This window comes from Eretmochelys imbricata, chromosome 1 (genome assembly GCF_965152235.1).
Source record: "Eretmochelys imbricata isolate rEreImb1 chromosome 1, rEreImb1.hap1, whole genome shotgun sequence".
Lineage (NCBI taxonomy): Eukaryota > Metazoa > Chordata > Testudines > Cheloniidae > Eretmochelys > Eretmochelys imbricata.
This window is the reverse complement of record NC_135572.1, coordinates 202,967,587-202,985,434: the sequence shown is the minus strand read 5'-3', so window position 1 is coordinate 202,985,434 and position 17,848 is coordinate 202,967,587. Positions and strand designations below refer to the sequence as shown.

Here is a 17,848-nt window from a genome sequence, read left to right as displayed (position 1 = left end):
TCTCTGGATGCTGAATCTTGTCTGTCGGAGTGAGCACATCTCTGGGGTTCCTAAAAACACTTCTGAAGAGCAAGTGTTTGCCTTTGGGGTTGAGCAGAATGTACCTAGTTTCATGTATTTTCTTCAACAAATGAAAAATTAAGAAGGAAGAGACAAGGTCCCCAAGACAAGGTTGTTAGTCCCCATCCCCTTAGATGGGCTGAACATTGAGCTTGCATGATCGCTATCAGCAGGGTATTGCTCAGGTGCAATATTTATCTTTGGCCAATAAGATGGTTATTTGCCACCTGGTGCTGCCTCCCACCTTGGGTATGGCTCTGAGTGAGATTTTTTTTGTGTACATTGGGTAATGAATGAACAGATTCCTCAGCCTCTCACCCATCCTCCCTGGGTCCTGGGAATTATTGCAATTATAAGGAGAGAGTTTTTTGTTTTGCTTTTCCTCTTGTTCATATATTGGCAGCACAACACTGATCAGGATTCCCCACAGCCATTCTCTGCAGCCAGTTCTCCTGCAGCAGCTAGTCTGGGAGTGGGCGAGGCCACGACTGATTTAGCTGTAATTTCCACCACACCCCCACACCTTTCATGAGAGCACCTCCTCTGAGAAAAGGTTGGGACCAGAGTAGCTGTTCACTCTCCAGAGTCACTGCCCCAAAGTCATTCTCTACAGTTTCCTGCTGCCAGAGGCCAGGGCTGGAGTAATGCACAGCTCCCCACAGCCAGTGCCCTAGTTCCATTCCCTGCTGTGCCTCCTGATGGGAAAGACTGGGTACAGAAGAGGCAGGAGACAATGTGGATCTGAATGGAGAGCTGCTCTCCTCTCAGAAATCCAGGCACCTCGATGCTTGCCATCTGTGTGGCAGATGTGAGAGTTGTTATGGAAGTCCTGTGTGCAGCATGATGCTGCTCTGGCTAGTAAAGCAAAGGACAGCAGTTGTGCCATCCCTACCTTTTTCACTTGGAATAGACCCTTGGCCCCCTGCAGTTTGGGGTTTGTCACATTTCCCTGTTCCAGCAGCTTCATATGGTATCGGAGGTCATTGGTTCACTCCTGCTCCCTCATTCGCTGGCCTTGTTCCACTGCGTGACAAGCTGATGGGGCTGGGTGATTAGGGGAGCCTCTGCCTGCCATAACAGATTAGTGAGTGAGAGCACAAATGGTCCAGTGACAGGCAACTAGAGAGGGCCCCCTGTGTTTCTGTCATTCCCAAGCCTTGTAACAGTCAGACTGGCTTGCGTGAGAATCAGGACTTGTTCACAGCAGGAGCCTAGGGGGAGAAGATGAATAGAAATGCTCAGAAGACCTCACAGGGTTGTACAGAAAGGCAGGAGATGATCTCCCCGGGTTTCTGCAGCACTAAAGTAAATTCAGGGGTTGGGATTTTCTGCCTTGTCTGTCTGTCTGATCCAGGGACCCTCAAGCTTTGTCATACGGTGGAGTGCATTTTAATACAATGGACAGCTCCCTACACTTTCCCATTGTATAACATGGCAATAACAGCAATTCCTCTTATGGAAAAGTGACACTAGGCAAGGACTGATGTATTGTGGCTGCCTTTGATGTGATGTTAGAGAGACATGGTGGGGGAAGTAATATCTCTGATTGGACCAGCTTCTGTTGGTGAGAGAGACAAGCTTTCAAGCTTACAGAGAGCTCTTCTTCAGGTCTGGGAAACTAATTCAAAGTGTCATTGCTAAATACAAGGGTCGAACAGATTGTTTAGCATAAGTAGTTAACACACATTTCAAGAGACCACTCAAGGTGAAGTGGCCCATGTGTTGTGGCAACTGTATATGAAGGAAGACGAGCCAGCACCACATGACCAGCCTATTCTCTGCACATCACTGTTTAGTGCTTCACAGAGTACCAGTGTTCCATGGTTCATAATCTGAGAACCTCTGAGCTATATCTGTCTGTCTGTCTGTCTATCTGAGTGCCTCAATAATCCCACTAACAGCCTCAGTCTCATATACCAGCTCTTGGTGAGGCTATTTGCTACTAAAGTATACTCTCTGGATGGATTCATCTGAAAGGGTCGGGACACAACAAGCTCTTCTGAGTAGTTTTCCCAATCAACACCAACTCCTCACTTAACCTATTTCTCTCAGTATCTCATTTTATTGTCTTACACACTGTTGCTTGCTTTCTTCATCTCTGTTCCTCCTCATCTTATTCTCTGTCAGCAGCTCCCTCCTTTCTCTTCTGCTGCTTTTCTCATTCCCTTATATTTTCCCTCTTTCTTATTCTCCCATGGTCCTTTCTCTCTTACACTCATTCTCATGTCTCCTTTTTTCATTCCCTTTTTCTGTGTCTTCGTTTCTTCCTTCCTTCTCCACTCTTTCCCTCCCTTTATTCCTCCCTGTCTTTCACTCCCTCTCTTTGCAGCCCCCTGTGTGAGCAAGTCTTCATTGCCTGAAATTTTCTCAGAATATTCTGCCAATACTCTCTGAAAAATACAGACTGAAGGTGAATTTGCCATTTTAATGCAGTCAATGCTCCCCCACTCCCCCTTCTGAAATTGAAAACTGCTGAGATTAGTGGCATAAAACCCCACCAAGGTATTGACATCACCTATAAGCCAGGAAGTTGTTTTAATCAAACCCAGCATCCTATTTGGATGCTGGACTCAGAATTACAAGGCCAGCAGTTCTGAGAAATAAGTGGTTGGGGGAAAGGGAGGTGAAAAACACCCTTTCTTTTATGTTATGTCAATGCCTTATGGGCATGAGTTGCAGTTTTTTCCAGAGTCCTTATCTAAAGAAGGTGCTCAGCAGAACCAATGTTGGGCTGTTGGGTGACAAAGGGTTAAAAGGTCACTTGATCTGTTGAGTCATATACTAAGAAGGATTAATAGGAGGCAGGGGTGGGATATCATGTCCTCAATCCCCTGGGCGCAGCTGATGCTAGGGCCAGCTGGGAGGCCAATTTGAACCTTATGAAAGCATCCCAGGTTAGGGGCTCACAAGAATGCCCGTTATGTGGCTTGGAGAACAATGAAACATGGAAGTAAAAGAAGGCATATGGAGTGCATTCACCACCACAGATATGAACTATTTGTCAATCATGGACTTATGGATTCCCCTTCTCCTGTCCTCCCACCGGGAAAGTTTCCACAGTTCTGGAGCCAATGCCATAGTCTTTGCCAGAGTCTGACTACTACCCACAAAGGAGCAAAGCATTGGCACGTCATCCTAACTACTTCTAGGAGCAATGCTGATGAAAAGGAGAAGAACCTGCAGGAAGGGAAAGGTAACTGGAATCTACACGGCATAATGGCAGATAGACCTAAATTCTCTGTTCTGCCAGGACATAAAAGTGGCCCATCTAGCCCAATATCCTGCCTACAACAGGAGCTGATGTGTGATGCATCAAAGGGTGATGTAAAATGCTTATAAAACACCAATTGTGCCATACTATACCATGAGGGGCAAGGGAAGATTTCTGTCTCCAGCTGCTGATGAGATTATGCTCTGAAGCATGAGGATTGATAGCCCTTGTCACTATTAGGCCAGCTAATATAGCTGCAGATGCTACATTTAATCATATAAACTACGCAGTACAGTTGCGGAACAAGGCCCCCTGGCCTACAGCACTGGGGAAGCAACTGGAGCAGATTCTTCAGGAGCAGGGGGAGGGAGAAATGGAATCGAATGTAGGTGTGTGTATTAAAGAAAGCAAGGTAGGGGGAATCCACTGTGCCTAAGATTCAGTGTGTGTAGGGAAGATCCTGTGTGTGAGAGAGACAGACACACACACACACACAGAGCCAGCTTGTGTGGGAGGGGGAGGATCGGGAATGATCCAGTGTTCATGTGTGTTTGAGAGAGAGAAAGAGTGCTTTTTCATCTTTGAGGGTTTCCTCTCATCTGATTGCACCCAGTGAAACCACATGAGGCCTGCCATGGCACCCAGAGAGCAAATAGAATAAGATCAACCAGTGCATCTGGGAATCTTTGGCGCTGTCCATGGTGCTGAACAAATGATAACCCAGCTTTAGCTGCTGGGCGAGAATGGCTGGAGCACAATCTATTGTCTTTGCCCCAGTTACTGATGAACAGCAAGGCCTCAGCATTCTTGTGAGGGGAGGGTCCAGCCACATTTTAGTACAAACTTTACCCTGAAAAGAGCAACAAGTTGATCTTTTCCTGTGGACCAACAATTTCCTGATTGGTTTTCTTTTCTGTTCAATCCATTTGGAGGCTAAAGCCAGCGCTCCGGTGGTCCTTTTAGAAATGAGTGCCCTGCACACCGGGGCCTTTTGAGATTGTAATGATAGCAAACCTTTTTAGGGGCCACTGTGCTGGTGCTAATGCGCTACCCTTCACTTGCTATCCAGAGGCCTTTGAGCCTTGAATCTATTATTTGAACCTTTTTTCTTCACACCTGGAAACTGGGCTTACTCTGGCTGCCTCTGTGTGTGCCCCCTTTACTGCATTGCACATCAAAATGAAGCTCATGCATCTTTCTCTGCATGCCTGTGGGATTGTGTGGATGTGGGGCAATGTGGCTCTGGGGAATATTGGATTAAATTGGTACTTTAAATTGCAGGCCTCACTACAGCATGAAAACTCACTTCGTTTTTCCTTCATTCTTGCACCCTCCCTCTTATTCATGTACATAATTGCTCACACACACTCAGACTTTCACACGACTACTATAACTCACATGCATGCAGTTTCTCATTGATACATGCCCTTATGCTTTCATACTCTCACACCCTCTCACCTCCCCCCTCCACACTCATTTGTACACACATTGCCACTCACACTCCTCTTCCCATGCTCACTGTCACATACATACTTTAACATTCACTGTCACACAACAAAGGGTAGGAAAAAATGGTCAGTTTTCACAGTGGGGAGAGGTAAATAGTGGTGTTCCCGAAGGTTCTGTTTTGAGAGATGTGCTGTTGAACATATTCATAAATGATTGGGGAAAAGGGGATGTACAGTGAGATGGCAAAATTTGCAGATGATACAAAATTACTTAAGATAGTTAAGTCCAAAGCTGACTATGAAGAGTTACAAAGGGATCTCACTAATCTGGGTGACTAGGCAAGAAATTGGCAGATGAAATTCAATGCTGATAAATGCAAAGTAATGCATACTGGAAAACATAACCCCAACTATACATATAAGATGATGGGATCTAAATGAGCTGTTACCAGTCAAGAAAGAGATCTTGGGGTTATTGTGGATAGTTCTCTGAAAACATCCACTCACTGAGGAGCAGCAGTCAAAAAAGTGAACAATGTTTGGAACCATTAGGAAATGGATAGATAATAAAACTGAAAAAATCATATGCCATTATATGAATCCATGCTATACCCACACCATGAATACTGTGTGCAGATGTGGTCGCCCCATCTCAAAAAAGATCTATTGAATTGGAAATGGTGCAAAGAAAGGGGCCCAAAAGGAATAGGACTACACAACAGCTTCCATAGGAGAAGAGAGAAAAAAGACGGGGACTGTTCAGCTTAGAAAAGAAGCAGCTAAGCGGGGGATATGGTGAAAGTGTATAAAACCATGACTGGTGTGGAGAAAGTGAATCGGGAAATGTTAGTTCCCCTGGGGAAATACCCCTTCACACGAACCATTAATGAAATTAATAGGCAGTGGGTTTAAAGCAATAAGGAAGTATTTCTTCACACAACGCACAGTCAACCTGTGGAGCTAGTTGCCAGGGGATGTTGGGAAGGCCAAAAGTATAACTGGGCTAAAAAAATTAGATAAGTTTATGGAGGACAGGTCCATCAGTGCCTATTTAGCCAAGATTGTCAGGGACACAACACCATACTTCAGGTGTCCCTAAACCTCTGACTCTAGAAGCTGGGACTGGATGACAGGGAATGGATCACTTGATAAATTGTCCTGTTCTGTTCATTCCCTATGAAGCATCTGGCACCAGCTCCTGGGGGAAGACAAGATACTGGGCTAGATGGACCATTGGTGTGACCCAGTATAGCCATTCTTGTGTTCGCACATACACACCTGCATCAACACTCACTTCCTCACCACAAACTTATACACACAGCCCCTCACTCAAACACATACACTTGAGCACTCTTCTGTGCATTTTCTCACACACCACCCAAACCTTCACACTCACCTCCAAACCGTACTCACCCATATATCTGCTCTCACTTACTTACATATGTGTTTGTTCTCTTGCATTCTCTCTCTCTCTCTCTCTCTTTCACACACACACACACACACACACTTGAGGCCTTTTCTGGTTTATCTCGCTCCCTTGTTTGTTCCCTCAAACACACAGCTGCAATCAAGATGTCCAGAACAGAACTGGAGTGCATCAGGGCCATTAACAAAGACAGTAGGAAACTCCCTATTCTGTAACTCTCTCACATCCTGATAATACAGTCACCCAGGGACTAGTTTGAAGTGTAAAGTCAGCCATGGTTGCCAGTTTGTTGTTTGTATTTAACAGTCGTGTGAGGGAAAGCCCGTCCCAACACAGGGTCTTTTAAATGAAGTGACTTATCAAGTGAGTGACTGTGGCAGGGATCTGAGAGGCAGTAAATTTAGCAGCTCTCACTTCCCCTGACAGCCTGTCATGCACTTGAAACATAAATAGTGGTGGAGACAAATCACCGCTGTTTTCCTATTAAGCTTTGCCCCACTGGCCTCCTGGCTTGCAAGCATCATATCCACCCAGCCTGCTGGCATGCCTCATCTTAGGGATGGATGTGCCTCCCCCGTGTCGGCTAAGGGAGAAGAAGGAAGGGAATTATTGTGCTGTTATTTCCTCAAGTGTCCTTGGTCTCTTGGAACTTTTCATCAGATGATGGATTTCTACCCCAGAGCTGTTGCCTCCTGGCCCCTCCTTCCTCTCAACAAAGTTGGGAGAAGCAGGATCTTTTCCCTTCTCATTTATACATGCTAGCCTTAACTTCTTCCCCAGCTCCCACTGTCATGCCCTGCCAGGTCACATTAAAGGACTATACCAACCATCCACTTTAATAAAGGAATTAAGAAGAGATTTTCAAACGCACCTAAGTGATTTAAGAACATAAATCTTATTGAAAGTCATTGGAACTTGCGATCCTAAATCACGTAGGTGCTCTTGAAAATCCCACTCTAAAGCCCTAATTGTTATTTAACTGCTTAATAAAATGTGTCTCCGGAGTTTTTGTTAACCCTTAGAGCAGTGAGCCTGGGACCCCTCCCCATTAGAGTTCGTTACTGAGGCAGTGGGGACAAACAGACTAACCCCATTCCTCTTCTTCCCCTTTCCCAGATCTCTCATTAGTTCTGTTCCCTCCTCCCCACTCCTCAAGGAAAATAAAATCATACCAAGCATGAATAGAGCCTGATCTGTGCTGGCCAATTTTTTGCCACTGGTATATTAGCACTAACAAAACTTCCACTGCTACACCAGGAAAAAAACAACAAAACTCCCAATTCCCGTAGGAACTTCATAACGAGGACAACAGTTTCTTCCAAACTGATTTTTAACAGGTTCTCAGGCCAGTTCCATTGGGCTGTCTAGAGCTCCTGTATCCACATGATAACTAGCTCATGCCAGAGCAAATTGCTTGTCTTCTCAGTAGAGACACCTGCTTGTTCCAGATGAAACTTCTGGGCTCACCTGATTGAGTGATTTTCATTGTTTCCCTTCTCTTTTATCTTTCCCTAAACTTCTTCATTTTCTTCTGCCTCTCTCTCCTCTTCTTCTTTGTTTTTTTTATTTATTTTCCTCTCTTCCTCAGCCTTCTGGTCTGGTCTGCATCCCCTTTCTGGTTTTGATTTGCCCCTCTCAAGTCCCTTAATATCTTCTCTCGCTTTTTATTTCCTTCTACATCCTTTTGCTCTTTCGCTTTCAGAAATACTCTTTTCTTCCCTCACCTCTTCTTGCTGATACATTCTGTATTTGTGTGTCTGTCTATGTCTCCATGCCACACACTTTTTCTTCTGTGCTCTCACTTGTCCTCCCTTTCTAACACATTTCCCCACTGACTACTCCTCTTTCTCTGCCCTTCAGGAAAGTCTTGTCACTTTCCCCATGGCCCTGATTTTCAGAAGTGCTGAGAACTCCACTTGAAGTCAATGGGAAGAACATGTGCTCAGTATCACTCAAAATCAGGACCTCTTGTTCTTCAGTGCTTGTCTTCCCTCTACTATTCTTCAAGAAACAAGCTGCCACACCCAGCCTGCAAGAAACCCTTATGTTATTAACTTGCCAAGTGGGGTTATTTTAAAGGACCTCAACTCAAAACATCCCATTTGCTGCTTAAAGGACATTTCCCCCTTGACAAGCAGTGCAAGGCAAATTTAGAAGCTGCTTTGTTCTTTGAAAATAAAAGGATTCTAAGAGCAGTGGAATTAATCACACTGGACCACATGAAAATGGTCTGTCGAGACCTCTATCACATCTCCAGCACTGACCAGTACCAGATGCAGGGGAAGATGTCTGACCCCATATTGGACATAACTGAGAAATATTGCACCATAGATTTTGGTCAGTGGAAATACAGACAAAAGCAGCATTCAGGAAGTTAATCTTTCCACACAAATACCCCATAAATATCACCACCATGCCACACAACAAGTTGACAAATTTGTGAGAGGCAACCATAGCTGAGGGATAGCTTGACCATACTACCACTGTTTAAAACTAGAGCTTTGCAAAAGGTCCATAGCAAGAGCTGAAGCAAAATGGAAATCTCAGGGCTTCTGGTTTCTGATGTGAACTCAATATTCAGACCAGCTGACCTGAAAATAGGGAAGAGCCCACTTCCCCTCTCCACTTGCCCTATGTAGGAGTGCAACCCCATAATTCCTCTTCTGGGACAAACCACGTTGGCTTCCTTCAATCTTCACTGTGCCCTATGCCTTCCCAGAGCTGCATATCCCAGAGCCTTGTTCGGTAGGGAAGAACATGCCTTTAAACTACAAAGTGACAGTAGAGTGAGTGCTTTGTCTAGAATGGGACTACGCAGAGGGAAAGGAGTGTATGAGGTCAAGCGAGAGTGACTGAGCTGACAGAGTCACCAGGGAGTGAAATGGCCAGCTGGGTTGTTATATTTTAATTGCTTTTCAAAGGCTTCACCATCATGCAACAAACCCCTGTTCCCCAAGCAGTCTCAGATTTTCTTACTTTCTCTGCTTAACACCATTGGTAGCAAACACCAGTTGATTTTTTTTCTATTCCTACTGCAGAAGGCGATCGCTGGTCCTTCCCCTCCACCTGGGTGAGGGTGTCACTAACGAGAGGGAGAGGGCACCTCTCCCTACAGAGCTGATCACACCACAAAGAGAGAAATGTGCTCCATTCAACCCAGCTAATCATCCCCACCCTCAGGCAGGTGGGAAAAGCTCTAGGATCCTTTGTCAGACCTGCAAGTTTTTAACCTCCTTTTCTGTTGCTGCTCCAAAGGGAGCCTCTGAGCCCCAAGGAACTTCTCAACTTCCCCCTTCTTATCTCCCACCCTTTACCACAAAGGCCTTCTGCTGCCATGATAATCCTTGTGACTCATGAGGGCTCCCACGCATCAGGTTAAAGTACCCCTCTACACAAAAAGGAACCAGAGCGCACAAATTTGAGGGGGTGTGCTGAAAGCATGAAGTTTTGTGTTGCTGTCATGAGGCTTGTGTCGTGGTGCCATGACATTTCCTTTGCGGCATTGCGAGGTTGTGATGTTTGGTGGTGACGCTAGGATGAAACGTGTGTTGCTTCAGGTAATGTTTGGAGGGCCCAATGTTGGGGTGTTTATGGTGTGACACATTGCCATTTGTGTGACACACTGACTGGGGCACATGGCATTTCTTCCCTCCGCTGGATGGAATGCCAGACCTGCGCAGGTGTGTGGGTGACTATAGTTCTCTGTAGAGGATATTTGAAGATCTGAAAAAAGAGAGGCTGGTTATTCAGAGAAGCTGTGAGTCCTCCTGCTGCTACATCTAACAGAGTTTCTCCTTTGTCTCAGGAGATAGAGGCCAATGTGTCCTGAAATAAAGAAGCTATAATTCTCTGTAGCTATATGTCTGGTACTCAGCTGGCAGTGGGTGTTCTCCACAGCTGCAGAGTTATGAGTTGGTGTGGGACAGACTGAAGCTTGCCATGCCATCTGACACCGAAGGACACTGTGCTTCTCTGAGAGTTCAGAATTTCCATTCAGCCTGGGACACAGATGCCAGGGAAGCCCGAGAATGTAGTGAATATTGATTGGCATCATAGCAAAGGAATTACTCAGTCCTACCAACCTTTGGCAGCAGCTAGAAGGGGTGGTGTCTGTTGTGTCCATCCACCAAAGACTTTGGAGCACTGCTGGGTGAGTTTATTACCTGGGTACACATAAGGGGGCTATCTCACAAGGTATTGTTATATTAGCAAGCAGTCTGAGTCCAGTCAGATATGTCTGACACCCTTGTCCTGTTGAAATTCAACTCCAGCTGGTACACTAACTGGTCGCACTCATTGAGTCCTGCTTCTCCTGTGCATCACGTCATCACAGCTAATCTTAATGGCGAGTGGACAAGACTTTATATAATTCAGTCTGGGACTGTCACTTTCAGGCAAGAGCGTTCTGCTTAATGCAAGGTGTGTGCGCAGGGGAGAGCATCTCTAGAGAGAACTCCAGGCATTCTTAACCCGGGCCAACCCAGAAAATGTCTCAGTCAAGGCCAGCTGACTCTGTGGATGCACAAAAGGAAATGAGATGAATGATAAATTAGGTCCCTGTGAACACCAGGGGAAACCATGCCAGGGTCTTTCCTCCTGGTTTGGCTCATCCTCATTCACAAAGCCAGAGCCAGGCCTGAGTCTTCACTGGCACCATGCTAGCCTCTGGTTTTTGTGTAGTAACTACAGACCTAGGGGCATTGGAGGCATGAGGCCAACTTACACAGTAAGCAATGAGGCACAACAGAGTATGTAAACAGGGTGATTATTTCCACAGTACATTTGACCCTTCTGTTCCTATCCCTACGGCAGTTGATACTTCACTGCTCCCTTTGCACAAAGGAGCTCTCTGTATCTCTGTACTGTACTGTATCTCTCTGTCACTCTCCACTTCCGTCCGTCTTACTCACTGTCGCTGTACATCTCTCTCTTTCTCAGCAATCTCTCTACATTTTTCTCACTGTCTTTGAACATCTCACTTTCCAAATCTTGCTCTTTGTCTACATTTCTTTCTCCCAGCTTCTCTTCATCTTCCCCTTTCCCCTTCTCATCTCCATCCTTTGCTCTCCTCTCTCTCTCTTTTTCTCTCCCATTCTTCCAGTTTCCTCACTTTCCTTACCTCCCATGCCATGGTAACTTTCTATCTTCCCTTCTCTCAGTAGCATTGCAGCACAGACTGTGCCTTTACTCCTACACCATCTGCCACTCTCCACTGATCTTTTTACCAAAAACAAGTCTCTTCAGCTAGGGGACAGATAAAAATGCCAACCTCAGAGGAATCTGCAGTGGGTTAGGAGGCGAAGGCTGATAAACAAAAGCTTCAAAGTTTCAAATAAAAAAAAATCCCAGCTGGAGGTAAAACAAGAAAACAATGTCAAAGGCTCCCTTAGCTATTTTTGTTTTTCAGAAGTATGTTCCTGGGGAATGTAAGGTGCAGAGGGGGGAAGGGAGTTAGGTGAGTGAGACCTTAGACAATAAATGAAAAGTGCAGAGAGAAAAGAAACCTCAGTTCAGCATTGGAAGTCGCCACAAAAATCTTCAAATGGCATCTTTTGACGTGAAATCTTTTTATCCTCTCTGCATCTTGTTTTAGGTAGAAGGTGCCCAACATCGTCCCAGAGTCCCTTCCGCTCTCCATGCCTCACAACTACAAAAGGGGTTTGAAGAAAATAAACAAAGCAGCAGGGTTCCTGTTATGTTTCTCTGTACACAAAATGCAAACAGATACTTTCAGCAAGAATGAACTTTATTTTAGTTTAAGAACACAATACTACAAAAGAACCAAAGTCAAGTCTGGCTGAGAGAGAGCACAGTGTATGTTCCTTCTCTTGTACAGTCTGCATTGAACAGAATACAAAACGTCTGCTTAGTCTTAGGAATTTGAGGGTCCAGTACATGGTAAACCAAGGCATACCTGTTACAGTACACAGCTAAACATGACCCCCATTTCCAATGCTGTCTGAATACTCTGTATATTTATAGAATGTGTGTGTACACACGTGTGTGTGTGAGGGGGGGCAGGAATTTGTGAAATGACTGGTGAAGTGTGTGGAAAGGAAGAGAAGCTTTTGTGTGTGCATAAGTAGGATATGTGCATGTGTATATATGTAAGTGTATGGGGGGTGGCAGTGGGGGGTGGAAGAGTGGATATATGAATGTGGGGGATGTGTGAATATATATATATATATATATACTTGTGCTTCTATGTATTTAAATAGGCTTAAGAGGGGAGGTGTGAGGGTCAGAAATGTGTGTGTTGGCATGAAGAGTGTGAGTGTGCTTCTGAGTGCAGGATTGTACACAGTTTTGGTGTGCGTGCATGTGTGCCCTCGCAAGTGTGGTGGTGATGTTTGTAAGCAGACTATTGTTGTGTAAATTGGGGTTTTTTTCAGCTGCTCTACCAGGTGTGGCTAGCAAGCAAAGGGAGAGCAGACCTGGCTGAGGCGAGAGTACTTTCAAAGGCTTCCACGGTCACACATCAAAGCTATCTGCAGCACATACCTGTGCAGAAGAGCCTCCACCAGCTCCCAGCTACTTCAGGCACCTGGCCCTCTCCGATTCTTTCACCATTGGTTTGATTGTTAAGCCTGACAGCCCCCTACTCTCTCTCTCTCTCCAGTCTCCAGAATAGGAAGCCTTGTCCTGGGGCTGGCCAAAAGGAGGGGTCCTGTTCCAGATTTATGAGGACAGATTAAAAGTGTGACAACATATGTACAGTTTCGCTAGGCAGTGTCCAAGGGGGCTGTGAGAAGAAACCAGCTACCTGTGAATTTCTGAGGAGGACAATAATCCCCAAGGGGAGAAGAGTTGCTTAGGATCAGACAAGGCAATGTAACTAGGGCTTATGGGATGGCAGGAGTAAACCTTGTTTGTCTTTGGAATAGCCGCCCCAAGGGAAGTGGTGGAAACCCTGTCACTGGGAACATTTAAACCTAAAACAGTCAAAAATCTGGTGTGAGATGGGTGAGTTTTGCCATTGATTTTAATGGGGCCATGATTTCACTCCTTGGAGAATACACTGCAGGGAACCCTCTTGTCCTGATGAGAGTGGACTAGATTCCTGTGAGCAGGTGTCATTTCCACCATTCTCCTAACACAGCACACACATTAGTAAACCACACCACTGGATAGTGTCCACACTTACCCCCTTCCTGTAGTCTTAACATGGACTGTAACAAACTTAAACATCCTGCCAGTGCTTGCTCCTGAGCGTCCTCTGGGAAACCTGGCAAAATATTTTCTCTTCCACAATATTTTTCAGAGCCCCAAGGACATGTTGATTCTAGCAAGCAGGTTTAGCAGCACCCAGAGAGACGGCAACTCTGTCAGAGGCTAGGAAGTCTTCCCCCAACCGTCCCTTCAGTTTGGTGGCAATTTTGACAAGCACCTGCTCAGTGCCTCCTCCAGCACCTTGTATGAAAAGTGGGTCCAACCCATTATGTTAACAAAATGAGATCAGAGCAACTGTGCCCTGGTAAATTATTTTTTAATCTTTGGTTTATTAGGATTTGCTGTGGTGGCAGATTAACATCCCCTGCTCAGCATCTAGTAATTGGGAGCTGCCAGTGCTATGATAAATGGAGTGCATTCTGACATTAGATGGGATTTTCAGGAGCACCTTAGCATTGGCCTAACGCTGCTCCCATTGAAGTCAACGGTAAATCGTGAATGACCCTTCCCACGATGCTTCCATTTTATGGGCCTGGAGCACCTTTAAGACCATGACCTGGTCCCGTACTTTGAAGGAACGCTCTCTGGCATGTTTATCATACCAGGCTTTTTGCTCTTTTTGAGCATCCTTTAGGTTTTCTTTAGCAAGGGCTAAAGAGGTTCGGAAGGTGTTTTGTAGGTTGGTTACAAAGTCCAGAATATTAGTTCCTGGAGAAGGTGTAAACTCCTCCCATTACTGCTTCACCAACTGTAATGGCCCCTTAACCTCGTGGCCATATACAAGTTCAAATGGTGAAAACCCTAAACTGGGATGGGGTACAGCTCTGTAGGCAAAGAACAACTGCTGCAACACTAGGTCCCAACCATTGGAATGCTCATTTACAAATTTACGTATCATGGCCCCCAAAGTTCCATTAAACTTCTCCACCGGGCCATTTGTTTGATGATGGTAAGGGGTGGCAACCAAGTGATTCACCCCATGAGCTTCCCAAAGGCTTTCCATTGTTCCTGCCAGGAAATTAGTTCCTGCATCTGTAAGGCTGTCGGAGGGCCAACCTACCCTGGCAAAAATGTCTGCTAGTGCCTGGCATACACTTTTAGCCCTAGTGTTGCTTAGAGCTACTGCTTCTGGCTATTGGGTGGCAAAATCCATGAAAGTCAGTATGTACTGCTTTCCTCTGGGTGTCTTTTTTGGAAAAGGACTTAGAATATTCACAGCTATTCACTGAAATGGAACCTCAATGATGGGGAGTGGCCGGAGAGGGGCTTTGACCTGGTCTTGGGGTTTTCCCACCCTTTGGCACACCTCACAAGACCGGACATAGGTAGAAACATCCTTGCCCATTCCCTCCCAGTGAAACGACTTTTCCAAATGGTCTTTGGTTCTGTTCACCCCAGCATGGGCCACTAGGATGATTGTGGGCTAAGCTTAATAGCTTTACTCGGTACTTAGTTAGAATGACCAACTGTCTCTGCGGATGCCAGTCTTCCTGGTGTCCACCAGAAAAAGTTTCCTTGTATAAAAGTCCTCATTCTACAACAAACCTGGATCAATTAGAAGAGTTGAGAGGCAGTAGGTTGCTCCGTGCTGCCGTCCAAGCTCTCTGGAGGCTTTCTTCTGCTTCCTGTTCTGTCTGAAACTGTTCCCTTGATGCTGGAGACATCAGTTCCTCATTGGATTGTGGACCTGGGCTTGGTCCCTCTGGAAGCAATTCAGGTGATGGGGTTGTTTCCGTTGACTGTGAACCGCTCTCCACTGGTGCACTATGTTGGGGTTCAGGCTTCAGCTGAGCCTCTTGTGTAGGGTTATCTGCTGCTGCCGGTGCAGGTTCAGTGGGGCCCTCTGATGTTGGGGTTGCAAGTACTGGATTCAGTGCTGGCAATGGGTCTGGTGCTGGTTGTTCTGCCAGTTCCGGTTCTGGGACTGGCTCTGTCTGGATCTCTGGGACTGGGTCCACTACTGATGTTGCAGACATTGGCATGGGGTCCGGTTCCATCACCTCTGCCTGGGTCCTGGTAGAAGTTTCCGGAATAGAACTAGGTGTGACAGCTTGCTTAGCCTGGCTGCGAGTGACCATTCCCACCCTCTTGGCTAGCTTCACATGATTGGCCAAGTCTTCTTCCAACAGCATGAGGATCGGATAATCATCATAGACTGCAAAAGTCCACGTTCCTGACCAGCCCTTGTACTGGACCGGCAACTTGGCTGTAGGCAAGTCAAAAGAGTTTGACTTGAAGGGTTGAATCATCACTTGAACCTCTGGGTCGATTAAATTGAGGTCCACTAAGGAAGCATGGATAGCCGACACTTGTGCTCCGGTGTCCCTCCACGCTGTGACCTTCTTCCCGCCCACACTCACAGTTTCCCTCCGCTCTGAGGGTATCTGGGAGGTATCTGAGCCTGAGGACCTCTGGTGTGATTCCGGTGCAATGAACTGTAATCTGTTGGGGTTCTTGGGGCAGTTGGCCTTTACATGCCCCAGCTCGTTACATTTAAAACATCATCCAGCTGACAGGTCACTGGGGCAAGGTGGGTTGCTGGAGAATGGTGTGGCGGGATGATAAAGTGTCTGGAGTGTTCCTTGGTGTGTAGTTGGGTCCTTGGGCTGCCCCAAGTAGTAGGGTGTGGTCTGAGGGTGTCCCTTCTGGTATCCGCTCCAACTGCGACCAGAATTGTTCCTCTCTCCTCCCTCCACCCGTTTTGTTCCAGTTTGACCCACCTCTCTGGTGTTCTGGGATTGCTCGTATTGATCAGTATAAGAAGCAAGACATTCTGCTGAGTCCATTTTCTTATCCCATAAACACTGTTTTATATCCTCCTTGGACATATTCAGGTATTGCTCCTGAGTCATCAAATCACACATTCCTTCAAAGCTAGTTAAACCCCTTCCTTTGAACCATTTATCTAACAGATCCTTCATCTGGTTTATATAAGCCACATTACTTAGTCCAGGTCCTCTCTTCAGAGCTCTTAATTTTACTCTGTAAATTTCAGGTGTAACTTTAAATTGCTTTAAAACCAAATCCTTGAATTTATTATAGTCAGAAGCCTCCTCAATAGGCATCTTATTGAATATGTCCAGAGCTCTTTCAGTCAATTTTGTGACCAATGTGGTCATCTTGTGAGCTTCAGGAATTTGATGGAGTGTGCACAGTCTCTCAAAGGTGAGAAAATATTCAGCAATATCGCTGAATTCATCATACTGTGGACATAGTCGCTCCCATTTGTGGATTGTTGGGGAAGGATTGTTAGGGTTATTTGGTATATTCTGCTGAGCCTTTGCCTTCTCATCTCCAATGCATGCGTCCTCTCTTTTTCCCTCTTCTCCTTTTCTTTTTCCTTTGCCTCCATTTCTCTCCTGTGGGCAGCCTCCATTTCTTTTTCTTTTGCCTCCATTTCCATCTTTCTGAGTTCTACCCGTCTTCCATGTTCCTTTTGTTTTTCCTCAGCTTCAAAGCTGGCTAATTCCAACTGCTGTTGAACAGTGCAGTCTGTCATCCTAACCTCTCTGTTTTTAACTAACTTTACACCCGAGAGTTAGAAAGAAAACAGGTCAGGTGCCAGCGAGGTTAGCTGAGCTTCTTAACCCTTTACAGGTGAAAGGGTTTTGCCTCTGGCCAGGAGGAATTTTATAGCACTGTATACAGAAAGCTGGTTACTCTTCCCTTTATATTTATGACACACCTCCACAAAAGCAGGTCATGCAGCAGAGCGCTAGCTCTTTCTGCATCCATGCTAGTAGGTCCTGAAAATAAAATGCAGACTTACACAAAAGCAGATAATGGTTTGGGAAACAGTGATTAGCTTCAAATTCATCGGAAATCTGGGAGCATTTGGATCTGGGTTTTGGGTCTGAATAGAAGAGGAAAGCTTATCCACTGCAGAAGAGTTCATTCACCTGGGTGTGGAGTGGCTGCTTCCCTTTGAATACCGAGTTGCCCTGTCTGTGGATGATTTTACACATTGGGGGATTTTGACGAGTGCAGGAAAAACAAGAACTAGGAGTGGTGGTGCAAGAGAGAGAATCCTGAGCAGAGATTTATCAGTCCCCAAAGTCCCTATCCCTGGCGCAAAGCAAAGAGAATCTGGCTGGCGCCCTGTGTTCATCCTCCATTGTGTTTGGCTAATCTGACCTGGCTAACTTGCTTTGGCTAATACGCCACAGGAAACATATGCCTGTGCTCTGGGATGGTTCTGCCACTCCAGGGAATATCAGTGGAACTGGAACCCCTGAGAGTGGGCCTAGCTACTGCTGCCACTCCGGACTTTGTGAGCCAGGGACTAATGCCCAGTCCACACAGACAGTGTTTGAAGCATATCCAGGAAGTCAGGGATGGAGTTTCAGAGGAGCTGCCCACCCACAGATGGGGTCAGACTTTGAAAAGAGCTCAAATGCCATTCAGCCACTTCAATGAAAAGGCCAGATTTTCATCTGACCAGTGTGATTTAAAAGTGAGATTAGAATTGGATTTTTTGTTTTTGGCTTGAGTTTGTTTGCCTGTGCTATCCCGTTTGCAAACATTGCTGCGGCC

General features: G+C 45.9%; 1 protein-coding gene across 1 annotated transcript in view; it reads left to right on the top strand.

Annotated features, from left to right (window-relative positions):
* The window catches only part of LSAMP (limbic system associated membrane protein), a 434,442-nt gene that overhangs the window by 362,119 nt on the left and 54,475 nt on the right, over window positions 1-17,848 (top strand).